Below are 15,984 nucleotides of genomic sequence, written 5' to 3' on the forward strand. Positions count from 1 at the left end.
GTGAACATAGGTAGTAGCCAGGGAGTCATTACAGCAGTTCCTGGATGAGACCCAGAGCGGTGCTGAGTTAAAGTCTGACGCAGGGTAGTCATAGTGCTGGTGGCCCCATGGGTGCTTGTGTCACTTCACCTTACCTTTAGAAGGCTCAGGTGAGAGGGGGAGAAAGAGAAAGAGAGAGAGAGAGAGAGAGAGAGAGAGAGAGAGAGGAGAGAGAGAGAGAATCTCTTTATTTGAGGAAAAGTAAGGGAAGAGGACAAGAGTCTCTGCCTGGTAATACAAAGAATCAAAGAATTCTTCTGGATCTTGTTCAAGACCATCAAGGTGGTACCTCTATGAGTCTGCAAGAAATGCAGCATTACTGAACTGGAGGAGCCCCCTAAAGCAGATACAGCTTAGATTACAACACCAAAGTTCTTTCAAATATCTGGAAAGCTTTCCCAAGTAGGACATCTACAAATAAGCCTAGACAGTGAACATTATAATAAAATACGCACCTCTTTAATGCTCAGACACTGAAGAACAACTACTAGCATCAGTATCATCCAGGAAAACACAACCTCACCAAATAAACAGATTAGGCACCAATCCTGGAGAAACAGAGATAGGAAACCTTTCAGACAGAGAATGCAAAACAACCGTGATGAGGAAACTCAAATAAATTCAAGATAACACAGAGAAGGAATTCAGAATTCTATCAGAGAAATTTAACAAAGAGATTGAAAGAATTAAAAAAAATCAAGCAGATATTCTGGAGCTGAAAAATGTTACATACTGAAGAATGCATCAGACCCCTTTAATAGCAGGTTAGATTGATAAGAAGAAAGAATTAGCAAGCTTGAAAACAGGCTATTTGAAAATAGAGGAAACAAAAGAAGAACGAACAAAAAAAAAGTGAAGCACACTGACAGAATCCAGAAAACAGCCTCAAAAGGGCAAATCTAAGGGTTATTGACTTTAAAGAGGAGATAAAATGAGAGATAGGCGTAGAAAAGTTTATTCAAAGGGAAAATAACAGAGAACTTTTTAAACCCAGAGAATAATATCGATATTCAAGTACAAGCAGGTTATGGAACCTCAAGCAAATTTTACTCAAAGAAGATTGTCTCAAGGTATTTGATAATCTAACAAAGATCAAGGATGAAGACAGTATTTTAAAAGCAGTAAGAGAAAATGAACAAATTACATAAAATGGCTCTCCAATACATCTGGCAGCAGACTTTTCAGTGAAAACGTTACAGGCCAGAAGACAGTCACATAACATATGAAAGTGCTGAAGGAAAAAGCATTTTACCCTACAATAATATATCTGGTGAAAATATTTTTTAAACATGAAGGAGATATAATAACTTTCTCAGACGGACATAGCGGAGAGATTTCATTAATTCTAGACTCATCCTACATCAAATGATAGAGAGCATTTCAATCAGAAAGAAAAGGACATTAATGAGCAGTAAATAATCACCTGAAGCTAGAAAACTTACGGATAACGGTAAGTACACAGAAAAACACAGAATATTATAGCACTGTAACTGTGGTGTGTAAACTATGCTTATGCCAAGTAGAAAGACTACACAACAAACCAATTAAAATTATAAAGTATGAGGATGCAAAGGCATAAGAATGACACAACGAACTTTGGGGACTCACGGGGAAAGGGAAGGAGATGAAAAATAAAAGACAACAAATTGTGCTCAAGGTATACTGCTCAGGTGATGGGTTCACCAAAATCTCACAAATCACCACTGAAGAACTTACTCATGCAAACAACACCACCTGTATTTTAAAAATATCTTTTATTTGATTTTAGGTTTGGGGGTACATGTGAAGAACATGCAAGATTGTTGCATAGGTACACACATGGCAGTGTGGCTGCCTTCCTTCTTCCTTCCCATCACCTGTATCTGCCATTTCCTCCCATGTTATTCCTCCCCAACTCCTCATCTCCCTCTGTTGCTCTCCTAGTTCCCTGCCACAGACCTGAGTGTGTGATGCTCCCCTCCCTGTGGCCATGTGTTCTCATTTTTCAACACCCACCTATGAGTGAGAACATGAGGTGTTCGGTTTTCTGTTCTGGTGTCAGTTTGCTGAGAATGATGGTTTCCAGGTTCATCCATGTCCCTACAAAGGACACAAACTCATCGTTTTTTACAGCTGCACAGTATTCCATGGTGTATATGTCCCACATTTTGCCTGTCAAGTTTATCATTGATTGGGCATTTGGGTTGGTTCCAAGTCTTTGCGGTTGAAAACAGTGCTGCAATGAACATTCATGTGCATGTGTCCTTATAATAGAATGATTTATGATCCTTTGGATATATACCCAGTAATGGGATTGCTGGGTCAAATGGAATTTCTATTTCTAGGTCCTTGAGGAATCGCCACACTGTCTTCCACAATGGTTGAACTAATTTACACTCCCACCAACAATGTAAAATTATTCCCATTTCTCCATATCCTCTCCAGCATCTGTTGTCTCCAGATTTTTAATCATTACTGGAGATTTGTGGTGCTTTTTCCCCTGGGAATCTCCTGGTCTGGCTCCCTGTTTCAGTCCCCTTTTTATCAGTTGAACGCGTAACTGTCTCCTAGGCATTCTAATTGCCTGTTGAAAAGGTGCCCGTATCTGTGTGATTTCCCATGCAGTGACACACTGAGTCAGCTGAAATGGCTGCACTGGAGATTCATGGCACTTTTTCAACCTGGAATGTCCTGGCCTGGCTCCCTGTTTCAGACCCCTTTTTATCAGTTGAATCAGCAACTCTGTCTCCCAGGCACTCCAGTCACCAGCTGAAACGGTGCCTGGACCTGTATATTTTGTGTGAATATCCGCCATGCTGGCCAAAACAGCTGTGCTGGCAACGTGTGGGGCTCCTCTACCTGGGAATCTCCTGGTCTGTGGGCAATAAAAATCCATCTGGAAATGCAGCATCCACTCACCCTCCATGGTGGGAGCTGCAATCCAAAGCTGCTCCTACTCAGCCATCTTCACCATCTGTTTTCTAATAACCAATGGAAATAAATTTTTTTAAAAAAATATAACTACAACTTTTCAAGACATAGTCATTAAGATAATATATAAGTAGAAACAACAAAAAGCTAACAAGCAGGGGGCCAACTTATGGTGTGTATTCATTATTTTCTTTTTGCTTGTTTATGAAAATAGTGTCATTATTAGGTTAAAATAATGGGTTATAAGACAGAAATAAATGAATTATTTTCAAGCCTCATGGTAACCTGAAGCCAAAAACACACACTAGATACAGAAAAAATAAAAATCAAGAAACTAAATAATATTACCAGGAAAATCATTTTCACTAAAGGAAGGCAGGAAGGAAAGAAAATAAAAATAGTAAACCACAAAACAAGAAGAAAAAAATGACAAAATGGTAGGAGTAGCTTCTTGCTTATCAATAATAATGTTAAATGTATTAGAAATAGGCTAACTCTCCAGTCAAAACATGGAGTGACTGAATAAATAATTAGACCCGTTGATTTGTTGCCTACAGAAAACACACTTCACCTATAAAGACACATGTAGACTGAAAACAAAGGGAAGAACAATGATATTTTATGCCAGTAGAAATCTAAAGAGAGCAGTAGTCACTATACTTACATCAGACAAAATAGATTTCAAGACAAAATGTATAAGAAGAGACAAAGAAGGTTACAATATAATGATAAAGGAATCAATTTGGCAAGAAGATATAACAATTTTAAATGTATATTTACTCAACAGTGGAACCCTTGATATATAATGCAATGATTATTAGAGCCAAAGAGAGAGAGAGGCCTCAGTACAATAACAGCTGACATTATGCCTGATACTGCGAAAATTCAAAGCATCAACAGTGCCTACTATGAGCAACTATATACCAATAAATTGAAAAACCTAGAAGAAATAAACAAATTTCTAGACATGTACAATTTACCACGATTGAATCAGGAAGAAATACAAAACCTGAGCAGACCAATAACAAGTAATATTATTGAAGCTGTAATAAAAAGACTTCCAGTAAAGTCAGGGACCTGATAGTTTCACTGCTGAACTCTACCAAACATTTTAAGAACCAATACCAATTCTACTCAAATTATTTCAAGAAATAGACAAGGAAGGAATACTTGTCTATTTCATTTGACAAGACCAGGATTATCCTGATACCAAAATCAGGCAAAGACACATCAAAAAAAGAAAGCTACAGCTCAATACTTTGGTAAATATTGATCAAAAAATGTAAACAAAATATTAGCAAACTGAATTTAACAATACATGATAAAGGTCATTTATTATGACCAAGTGACCTAACATGCAGGTATGGTTCAATGTATACAAATCAATCAATATGATACATTATATTGAGGGAATGAAAAATAAAAACCATATGATCATTTTAATTAAGGCTGAAGAAGCGTTGGATAATATTAAACATCACTTTATAACAAAAACACTCAGGAAATTGGGTATACAAGGAACATACTGTAACATAAGAGCCATATATGACAGACTCACATACAATAAAAAACTATATGATCATTTCAACTGAGGCTGAAGAAGCATTGGATAATATTAAACATCACTTTATAACAAAAACACTCAAGAAATTGGATATACAAGGAACATACTGTAACATACTAAGAGCCATATATGACAGTATCATACTGAATGGGAAGAAACTGAAAGCCTTTCTTCTCAGATTTGGAACGTGACAAGGACTTTTACTGTTACCACTATTATTCAGTATAATACTTAAAGTACTACTTAGAACAATCAGAGAGGAAAAAGTATAAACAGCATCTAAACTGGAAAGAAAAATGTGAAATTATCCTTGTTGGCAGATGATATAATTGAATGTTTGGAAAAACTAAAAAATTCATCAAGAAAATTATTAGAACTGATAAATTCAGTAAACTAGCAGGATACAAAATCAACATATGAAAATCAGTAGCATTCCTGTATAGCAGCAGTGAACAATGTGAAAAAGAAATAAAAAGTAATCACATTTACGGGTAGGCACACACAAAATTAAATATTTAGGAATTAGCCAGAGAAGTGAAAGATCTCAATAATGAAAACTATAAAGCATTGATGAAGGCAATTGATGAAGACATTAAAACATGAAAAGATATTTTATGTTCATGAATTGTAAGAATCAATATTGTAAAAATGACCACACTACTAAAAGCAATCTATAGACTGAGTGCATTGCTTATCAAAATACCAATGATTTTCTTCAAAGAAATAGAAAAAACAATTCTAAAATATATGTAGAATGACAAAGGAAAACTCAGAATAGACAAAGCTATCCAAAACAGAGAGAACAAAACTGTAGGAATCATGTTACCTGACTTTAAGTATACTACAGAGCCGTAGTAACAAAAACAACATGGTTGACATAAAAACAGACACATAGACCAATGTAAAAGAATAAAGAACCCATAAACAAATCCACACATCTACAGTGAACTCATTTTTAACAAAAATTCCAAGCACATATACTGTAGAAAGACAATCTCATCAATAAATGGTGCTGGGAAAACTAGATATCTATATGCAAAAGAATAAAACAAGACCCCTATCTCTCACCATATATAAAAATAAAATCAAAATGGATTAAAGACTTAAATTCAAGACCTCAAACTATAAAACTACTACAAGAAAACATTGAAGACTATATCCAGAACATTGGGAAGAGCAAAAATTCCTTGAGTGACAACCCAGAAGTGCAGCAGACTAAGCAAAAATAGACAAAATGACACCACATCAAGTTAAAAAGCTTCAGCACAACAATGAATACACTAAACAAAGTGAAGAGACAACCCAGAGAATGGAAGAAAATATTTACAAACTACTCACCTGACAAGGGATTAATAAACAAAATATATAAGAAGCTCAAATATCTCTATAGGAAAAACACCTAATAATTCGATTTTAAAAAATAGGCAAAAGATTTGAATAGACATGCCTTAAAGGAAGATGTATGAATGAAAAACAGGCATTTGAAAGGTGCTCAACATCATATTAATCATCACATAAGTGCAAATTAAAACTACAATGAGATATCATCCACCCCAGTTAAAATGGTTTGTCTCCAAAAAACAGACAATAACAATTGTTGGCAAGGATATGGAGAAAAGGGAACTCTTGTACACTGTTTTTGGGAATATAAATTAGTATGAATACCATGGAGAACAGTTTGGTGGTTTCTCTAAAACCTGGAAATAAAGATACCATATGATACAGTAATTCCACTGCTGGAAATATACCTGCCCCCCTAAAATAAGAAAGCCTTATATTGAATAGACATCTGCCCACACATGTGTGTTGCAGCATGGTTCACAATAGCCAAGATTTGGAAGCAACCTGTGTCCATTAACAAATGAATGAAGAAAGAAAATGTGGTGCATATAACCAATGAATCACAATTCAGCCTTAAAAAAGAATGAATTGCTGTCATTTCCAACAACATGGATAAAACTGAAGATTATTATGTTAAATGAAATAACCCGGGTACAGAAAGACACACATCACATGTTCTCACTTATTTGTGGCATCTTAAAACCAAAATAATTGAACTCATGCTCACAGAGTGTAGAATAATGTTAATCAGAGGCTTGGAAAATTACTGGGGAGTTCAGGGGGACTTGAGGATGCTTAATAAATACAAATAGCAGAAAGAATAAGTAAGACCTACTATTGATAGAACAAAAAGGTGATTGTAGTCAATTTTTTTTATTATTTATTTTATTTTATTTTTTGAGATAGAGTCTTACTCTGTCACCTGGCTGGAGTACAATGGCACCATCTCAACTCCCTGCAATCTCTGCCTCTGGGTTCAAGTGATTCTACTGCCTCAGCCTCCTAAGTAGCTGGAATTACAGGCACACGCCACCACACCTGGCTAATTTTTTGTAATTTAATAAAGATGGGATTTCACCATGTTGGCCAGGATGGTCTTGATCTTCTGACCTCATGATCTGCCCAACTTGGCCTCCCAAAGTGTTGAAATTACAGACGTGAGCCATTGTGACTTGCCTTTTAAAATTATTTATTAAACTTTAAGTTCTGGAATACATGTGCAGAACATGCAGGTTTGTCACATAGGTAAACATGTGCCATGGTGGTTTGCTGCACCCATCAACCCATCATCTAGGTGTAAGCTCTATACGCTTTAGGTATTTGTCTAACGCTCTCCCTTCCCATGCCCCCCATACCTCAATAGGCCCTGGTGTGTGATGCTCCCTTCCCTGAGTTCATGTGTTTCATTGTTCAACTCCCACTTATGATTGAGAACATGTGGTGTTTGGTTTTCTATTCCTGTGTGTTAGTTGACAGAGAATGATGGTTTCCAGCTTCATCCAGGTCCCTCCAAAGGGCATGAATCCATTCTTTTTTATGGCTGCATGGTATTCCATGATATATATGTACCACCTTTTCTTTATCCAATCTATCATTGATGGGCATTTGGGTTAGTTCCAAGTCTTTACTATTGTGAATAGCACTGCAATAAACATACATGTGCATGTGTCTTTATATTAGAATGATTTGTATTCCTTTGGGTATATACCCAGTAATGGGATTGCTGAATGAAATGGTATTTCTGGTTCTAGATCCTTGAGGAATCGCCACACTGTCTTCAACCATGGCTGAAATAAATTTACACTCCCACCAACAGTGTAAAAGTATTTCTATTTCTTCATAGCCTCTCTAGCGTCTGTTGTTTCCTGACTTTTTAATGATCACCATTGTAATTGGGGTGAGATCGTGTTGCATTTTGGTCTTGATTTGCATTTCTCTAATGCCCAGTGATAATGAGCTTTTTTTTCTTATGTTTCTTGACCTCATAAATGTCTTCTTTTGGGAAGTATCTGTTCATTTCCTTCACCCACTTTTTTATGGGGTTGTTTGTTTTCCTCTTGTAAATTTGTTTAAGTTTCTTATAGATTCTGTAAACTTGTTATTTGCAGATGGATGGATTGCAAATTTTTTCTCCCATTCTGTGGGTTGTCTGTTCACTTGTATGTTTAAAAATAACTAAAAGAGTATAATTGGATTATTCATAACACAAAAAAATAAATGCATAAAGGGATAAATACTCTATTCTCTGTGATGTGATTATTATTACCCAGTATTTGGTAGACAGAAGGTTTACTACATTCAAAATAATTTAACTGTATATTTTACAGTTACAAAAAAATACACTTGGATTGTTTGTATCAGGAAGGATAAATGGTTGATAGGATGGATACTTATTTTCCATGATGTGATTATAATGTTTCTGTGATGTGATTATAATGTGTTATATCATACCTATTATAATGTGTTGTATTATATCTATATCATAATGTCTCATCCGCCCCATAAATACATATACCTACCCTATACCTACAGATATTAAGAACTAAAATTTTAAACTTTTATTTTAAGTTCAGGGTACACGTGAAGGAAGTACAGGTTTGTTACATAGGTAAACATGTGTCAAGGGGGTTTCTTGTAGATTGTGTCATCAACCAAGTATTAAGCCCAGTTTACATTATTTATGTTTTCCTGATCTTCTCCCTCCTCCCACCCTCCACCCTCCAATAGGCCCCAGTGTGTGTTGTTCCCATCTAAGTGTCCATATATTTTCTTCATTTAGTTCCCACTTATAAATGAGAACATGCAGTAGTTTTCTGTTCATTCATTAGTTTGCTAAGAATGATGGCCTCCTGCTCTATCCATGTCTCTGCAAAGGACATGATATCATTTCTTTTCATGACTGTATAGTATTCCATGGGGTATATGTACAGCATTTTCATTTTCCAGTATATTATTGATGAGAATTTAGGTTGATTCCATGTCTTTTCTACTGTGAATATTGCTGTAATGAACATATGTATGCATGTGTATTCAGAATAGAATAATTTACATTCCTTTGAGTACATGCCCGGTAATATGATTGCTGTGTCAAGTAGCATTTCTGTCCTTATGTCTTTGAGAAATCACCAGGCTGTCTTCCACACTGAAAGAAACAATTTACACTCCCATCAACAGTGTATAAGTGTTCCATTTCCTCCACAATCTTACCAGCATTGATTATCCTTTGACTTTTTAGTAATAGCCATTCTGACTGGTGTGAGATGGTATGTCATTGTGGTTTTGACTTGCATTTCTTTAATGATTGGTGATGTCAAGCTTTTTTTCATATGTTGGTTGGCTGCACATTTGTCTTCTTTTGCGAAGTGTTTGTTCATGTCTTTTGCTCACTTTTTAATGGGGTTATTGTTTTTCTTTTATTTTGTAAATTTGTTTAAGTTCCTTATAGATGCTGAATATTAGACCTTTGTCAGATGCACACATTGCAAAAATTTTCTCGCATTCTTAGGTTGCCTTTTTGCTCTTTGTTGATAGTTTCCTTTGCTGTGCAGAAGCTCTTTAGTTTAATTAGATCCCATTGGTCAATTTGTGCTTTTGTTGAAATTGCTTTTGATGTCTTTGTCATGAAATCTTTGCCCATGCCTATGTCCTGAATGATATTGCCTAGGTATTCTAAGGTTTCTATAGTTTTGGGTTTCACATTTAACTCTGTATCTTGAGTTGATTTTTATATATGGTGTAAGGAAGGGGTCCAGTTTCAATTTTACGGATATAGATAGCCAGTTCTCTTAATACCACTTATTAAATAAAGAATCCTTTCCCTGTGGCTTGTTTTTTTCAAGTTTGTTGAAGACCAGATGATTGTAAAGTGTGTGGTCTTATTTCTAGGTTCTCTATTCTGTTTCATTGGTCTATGTGTGTGGTCTTGTACCAGTACCACACTGCTTTTGTTACCACAGCCCTGTGGTATAGTTTGAAGTAGGATAGCATGATGGCTCCAGGTTTCTTTTTGCTTGCGATTTCCTTGGCTATTCAGGCCCTTTTTTAGTTCCATATGAATTTTAAAATAGTTTTTTCTAGTTCTGTGAAGAATCTAAGGATAGGAATGGCACTGAATTTATAAATTGCTTTGGGCAGTATGGCCATTTTAATAATATTGGTTCTTCCTATCCATGAGCATAAAGTGTCTTTCCATTTGTTTGTGTCATCTCTGATTTCTTTGAGAAGTGTTTTGTAGTTCTCCTTGTAGAGATCTTTTACCTTCATGGTTATCTGTATTCTGGCTTGACTGTTTTTGGTGTATAGAAATCACAGTAATTTTTGTAGGCATATAATTATATACACCTATTATATTTCCACATTTATTAAAAATAAAATATGTAAAGTAAAAGTTTAAACAAAAGGATGTAAGTACAATAAAATTTATAAAGTTTTTAAACATAATTATGTTTTTTAGAAATTCCATTTGACCCAGCAATCCCATTACTGGGTATATATCCAAAGGATTATAAATTGTTCTACTATAAGGACACGTGCACATGAATATTCATTGCAGCACTGCTTACAATAGCAAAGACCCGGAACCAACCCAAATGCCCATCGGTGATAGACTGGAGAGGGAAAATGTGGCACATATACACCATGGAATACTATGCAGCCATCAAAAACAATGAGTTCATTTCCTTTGTAGGAACATAGATGAAACTATCATTCTCAGCAAACTGACACAAGAGCAGAAAATCAAACACCGCATATTCTCACTCATAGGCGGGTGTTGAACAATGAGAACACATGGACACAGGGAGGGGAGCACTACACACTGGGGTCCATTGGGGGGAAATGGGGGAGGGATGGGGGTGGGGAGGTGGGAAGAGATAGCATGGGGAGAAATGACAGATACAGGCAAGGGGACGGAAGGCAGCAAACCACACACTGCCATGTGTGTACCTATGCAACAATCTTGCATGTTCTTCACATGTACCCCAAAACCTAAAATGCAATTTAAAAAAATCCTTGAATGTCTAACAAATCCATTCCTTTCCAATAGGCAATATTAAGAAATAAAAATACAATGAATGAATGAATAAATGAATGAATGAGCAAATAATTAAAATGAAAGTGTATACCAGGTTTAGAACTCCCTGTTAATTTTGCCTTCCACAGCACCTCCCACTCCCTCTCGTGTATGGCATCCAGCAGCCTTGTTTCTGACTCTTCTGTGCCTTCTCCTGCTCATTGGATTGAGAGTCTTGGGAAGCATGTGTATGTACTAGCCCCGTTTCAGTTAAAAGAGAAAGTTCCTAGAATTTCAAATATTTAAAATCAAAAGTTTATTCCTTGAGTGGAAGATTTGTAATAATGATAGGTGATACGCCCACAAGGAAGACTTACAATGTGGAACGTAGTGTCTTTGCCTCACTCCTGTAGAGTCATGGCTTTCCCTATCCCTTTAATCTTTATACCACTTCTGCAAATGATAAAGGATGATGGTTCCATTGAGAGTTTACAATTTTTGTCATTTTTAAATGTGAAGTTTACATAACTTTGAAGATAGAAATGGAAAAAGTGAATGAACTACAAAATATCAATGCAGAGCTTCAGAGAAATGTTTCTCTACAACTGATGAGAAACATGAATGGCTTCGATCATGTTACTCAGGAACCTCCCCACCACACTGCAAACAACAGCCACCAAATTATGTTGTGAGCTATATATAGAAAAAAAAAGTAATACTGTATTATCTTGGAGTTATTTATTGGACAATAAACTAAACCTCTGAGTCTCTTAAGAATCATTTTATAATTAGCTAGCAGCTTTTTCCTAGGGATTCATAATTTGGGGGAAGGAATTACATGTGGCTGATGGAGAATTCATTTCCTTGCAGTTAGAAGAAAGACAGAAAAAGTAGCAATAACAATAGGCCCCCAAATTATCAGGAGATAACAGTTACATGATAAAATGTTAGGACAGTTTCTCTAATCTGTCACTATAATTATTCTGGGCAATGAGGTTAATAAAAGATAGGGAGGAAGTGATACCTCTTTATAGGTGACTTCATTCTTAAATTTCAGTCAGTTATTGATAACAAAGTCCATAAGAAAAAAATAAATTGAGATATCACTTTTGTGATCAGGGGAAGTTGGTCTTAAAATATCTCCATAAGTTTCTATAGTCATGGTTGCTAAAACGTATTTCTTTTGCTCCTGAGAAACCTCAAAGTTTCACCAAGTCAGAGAACAGAATTTAAAGAAGGTAAGATTGGTATAGTTAGGTGGGGTTAATTCTTACTATACAGAATATTTCCTTTAATTTGTATTTATTGTCATTAAAGAATACAAAAAATAGCAAAGAGGGATTGACATAGAAAGATAGACTTGAATCCCAGTGCTTAATTTGAAATTTTTGGTTCAAGTTATGTGTCTGACACATTATGATGGTATCTAGGGAACCAGAATACAGGATTCACTTACTTCCCCTTTGATGTAAAAAGAAGAAACAGCATATAATCCCAGCTACTTGAGTGGCCAAGGGGAGAGTCGCTTGAATCCAGGAGACGGAGGCTGCAGTGAGCTGAGATTGTGCCACCATATTCCAGCTTGGGGAACAGAGCAAGACCCTGTCTCAAAAACAAAAAACAAAAAAAAAAAGAATGAAAGAATAATAAACAGCAAATGTGGAGAATGTCACATAGAGAGGAAATGAAATAACATGAATTATTAAGACTATTAATAAAATTCATATAAAACTATGTTCTTCTTTCAAAGCACAAACGTAAGCCTTGTCCAAAGAGATGGATGTGGCATGAGGACAGCTGTTATTTCCTAAGTGATGATTCCCAAACATGACAGGAGAGTAAAATGGCCTGTGCGGCTCAGAATGCCAGCCTGTTGAAGATTAACAATACAAGTGCATTGGTAAAGCCCAGGTGTTTCTACCATCATGAGATAGAGAGGGGTGTGTCATGTTAGAGAAGACCTCAATCAACCAACTCATGATTCTGGTTTATTTTAGTTGGGGTGAGAAGTGACTGAAACTCTGTACATTTATCTCAAGATATCATAGGCAAGGTAAAACATATAAAACCTTACCATAGGACCTTAGCATAAGAGGAACATTACTAGCTGACAGGTAGATGAGTAGATCTAGGGCACCCAGAATTTATAGGTCTGTATGCATTTCCTAATTAGAATCTGGAATCAAATCTCAGAACATAATTTATAAACATTAAAAACAGGTTATGGAGATTATTCCTGAGGGTTACCAATTCCATAAAAACAACATAGGAGGATTTGTTTTGTTTCTACCATTTTGTATTTCTTAATTCACTAAGAGAAATAGGCAAGTTATAGTAGGCTAGCATAAAATATGTGTAAACAAGAAGAGATGAAGTAAGGGGGTCTGTGCCAAGTGTCAGACAGATGTATTGCACTGAGTCCTTGAGTCACAGGAAAAATGCGTTTTCTAGTAGCTTTATTGATTTATTCATTTTCTTAATTTTTCTTGTCTAAATAGTGTTTCCATGTTACACTTATTTTACATAGCATTTTCAGTCTCTCAAATAATAATCATATATTTTTAATCAAAATTACATTTTCTAAAAGTCTCTGCTTCCCCACAATAAGAAACTTTTGCTATACTTTAGAAGAGAGAGAAATCAATCCATAATCTCTTTCTCATCAGATTATTCTCAAGTGACCCATTCACAGTTACTCTAAAAAAAGTCTTTTTTAAGTGTGGAATAAGAAAAAATACCTGTTATTTGGCTACAAAATTCTGGACTGGTTCTGAATTCTGTTTTATAACCACTCACATCTGAGTGTGTGGCATTTTTTCCTACTCTTTCTGTTTCTATTAACTCTTGTTGGTAGCCATTAGCCACCTGCTTTGCTCCTGGACACAATGTTTACAGCTCAAATTTTTGAATCCTGAACTTGTCATTGGGAATTTTTCAATGACTGTAAATTAAGGTTATACATGGATTAGCAGGGCCTCTCTTCTTGTGAGACCAGCAATGATACTATTTTTTATAATGTTGAAATTTTATAGTAAGGAGTACTTTCTTTCAGTTTCTTTTAATGGCATTTAATAGTAGTGCAATGTCAAGTCTGTTACCTTAAAAAAGCAATTTGTAAGACATTACATTATAATGTAAAATACAAAAGTAAGACACTGTTTCTTAAACAGACCATCTGTATTTCCTATAGGAATTTGTAAAATCCCAAAATAGATTACATGGATATTGGCTGGGATTATCTCCTGAAAAATATTACACTCATGGTAAGAGAGTTGATAATATAATTAACTCCTCTGACTGGTAAGTGTCTATTCTTGTTAACATTTTATAGGTGTGTTTGAGTAGAGGTATTTACCTTAGGAGCACTGTAGATTCAAATTAAAACTAGCTTCGGTAGATATTTATTACGCATCTATCTTGTGCTGGGCAATGCTGGGATGCAGCTCTGGGCCCTGTGCTTCTGAGGTCAAAGTCCAGTGGAAGAGTCAGAGAGACCCATCCCCAGACAGTGATGGCCTGAAGTAGGAAGGACTGGAATGGGGGGAGCCCAGAGTCCCCACCCCAGCCTGAGACGGGGCCTGGGAGGATTTGGCAGAGGTGTTGAATTCACGGTCACCACCCTCACAAACTTAACCTTGAGGGTGTAGACAGATAATGAGCAAGGTTTTCTTTTTCTTTTTCTTTTTTATTTTTTCTATGGGGGGGCCTTTGCACTGGCTGTTCCTCTGCCGGGAATGCTCTTTCTCCAGATGTTTCCCTCTCAGTGAGATTATCCTGAAAATTCCAACTGCTCCCTCACTGTCCCTATGTTTTCTGAGCATGAATTGCTATTTAACCAACTTATTTTTTGTGTGCTTTTTCCAACTCTCTGTTTAGAATGTCAGACCCCTGAGGGCAGAGATCTCTGTCTCATTCACGCCTGTCTCTCCATCACTGAGAAAAGAGCCTGGGACATAGTAGATGCTCAGTAAATTATGATTCGATAAATAAAAGGAGGGAGAGAAAGGAAGAAAATAGGGAAGCAACTGGGAAGTCTGTGGGCCCTCGCAGATTATCATTGTCCTAGCTGGGAGGAACAAGTTTTAGCACGTCTCCTCTTACCGGATAAGACGGTGCCAAGCTGGGAAACTGAGGCACGAGGGGACCCTGGGTCACACTCCTTGAGCCGTGAAGCAGGAGCCAGCTTCAGACCAACTCTGTGTGGGGCTCAGAAGAAAAAGCCCCCGACGCCACCTGCTGGTGAGTAGTGTCACGATGGTCGTGCCCACTTTGCTGAGGGAAGGCTGGCGATGCCCTTGAGGGGTGGGCAGGAAAGGAGGCAGCCCACGGGCACCCCCAGCAGACATGCAAAGTCCATGGAGCCACAGTTTAAGGCTCTTGATTCCAGAAGCCCTACGGGCACCTCGCTCGATCAGTGCTATGCAGGAGGGTGGGGCCATGCCAGCAGAGGCCCGCCCTGTGTCACTCTGTGCCCGCTCCCTCCACAGCCAGCCAGGACTCCCACCTCTCTAGGAGGGGACAGCTGCCCCAGCTCCATAGAGCTGCATGCAGCCTACATGGGGCCTCTGGAGGGCAGGGGAGTCAGGACCCACCCAACTCCCCACCCAGGCCTGATCAGTATCTGGTCACAGCAGCCAAGGTGGCAAAATGTAGGCTTCTGGAGGAGAGTGGCTCCCATCCCTAGAGGTACATCCTCCGGCCAAACAGGGCTCATCACCCAGACATCATCTAGGATCTTCCATCCTGTGAGGGACAAAAACAGGGACAGTAGTTAGAGCTGAAAGCCTGAACTCTGGGGCCAGATGGCCTGGGTTCCAATCCCATTTTTGCCTTCTGGTGGGCTGTGCAACCCTGAGCAAGGTGCTAGTCCTCTCTGGGCCTCAGGTTTCCTCATCTGAAAAGTGGTGGAAGAGTAACAGTAGCCACATCACTGATGTTGTGGGAGTTAAATGAGATAGTATTTGTAAACGGAGCCCAGCATATAGAAACGGCTTTGTGAGTGTAGGATATTTTTAGGTCACAAACTCTGGAGTTCAGACAGACCTTGTTTTATATTCTAGCACATTCTCTCTCTCTTTTTTTTTTTTTTTTTTTTTTTTTGAGACAGAGTTTTCCTCTG

General features: G+C 37.3%; 1 pseudogene; it reads left to right on the plus strand.

Moving 5' to 3' along the window:
* Positions 1–2,831: 2,831 nt before the first annotated feature.
* Positions 2,832–15,112, plus strand: LOC101046415 (C-type lectin domain family 12 member A-like; annotated as a pseudogene).
* The last annotated feature ends 872 nt before the right edge of the window (positions 15,113–15,984 follow it).

The sequence above is a fragment of the Saimiri boliviensis genome, chromosome 8, assembly GCF_048565385.1.
Source record: "Saimiri boliviensis isolate mSaiBol1 chromosome 8, mSaiBol1.pri, whole genome shotgun sequence".
Taxonomy (NCBI): domain Eukaryota; kingdom Metazoa; phylum Chordata; class Mammalia; order Primates; family Cebidae; genus Saimiri; species Saimiri boliviensis.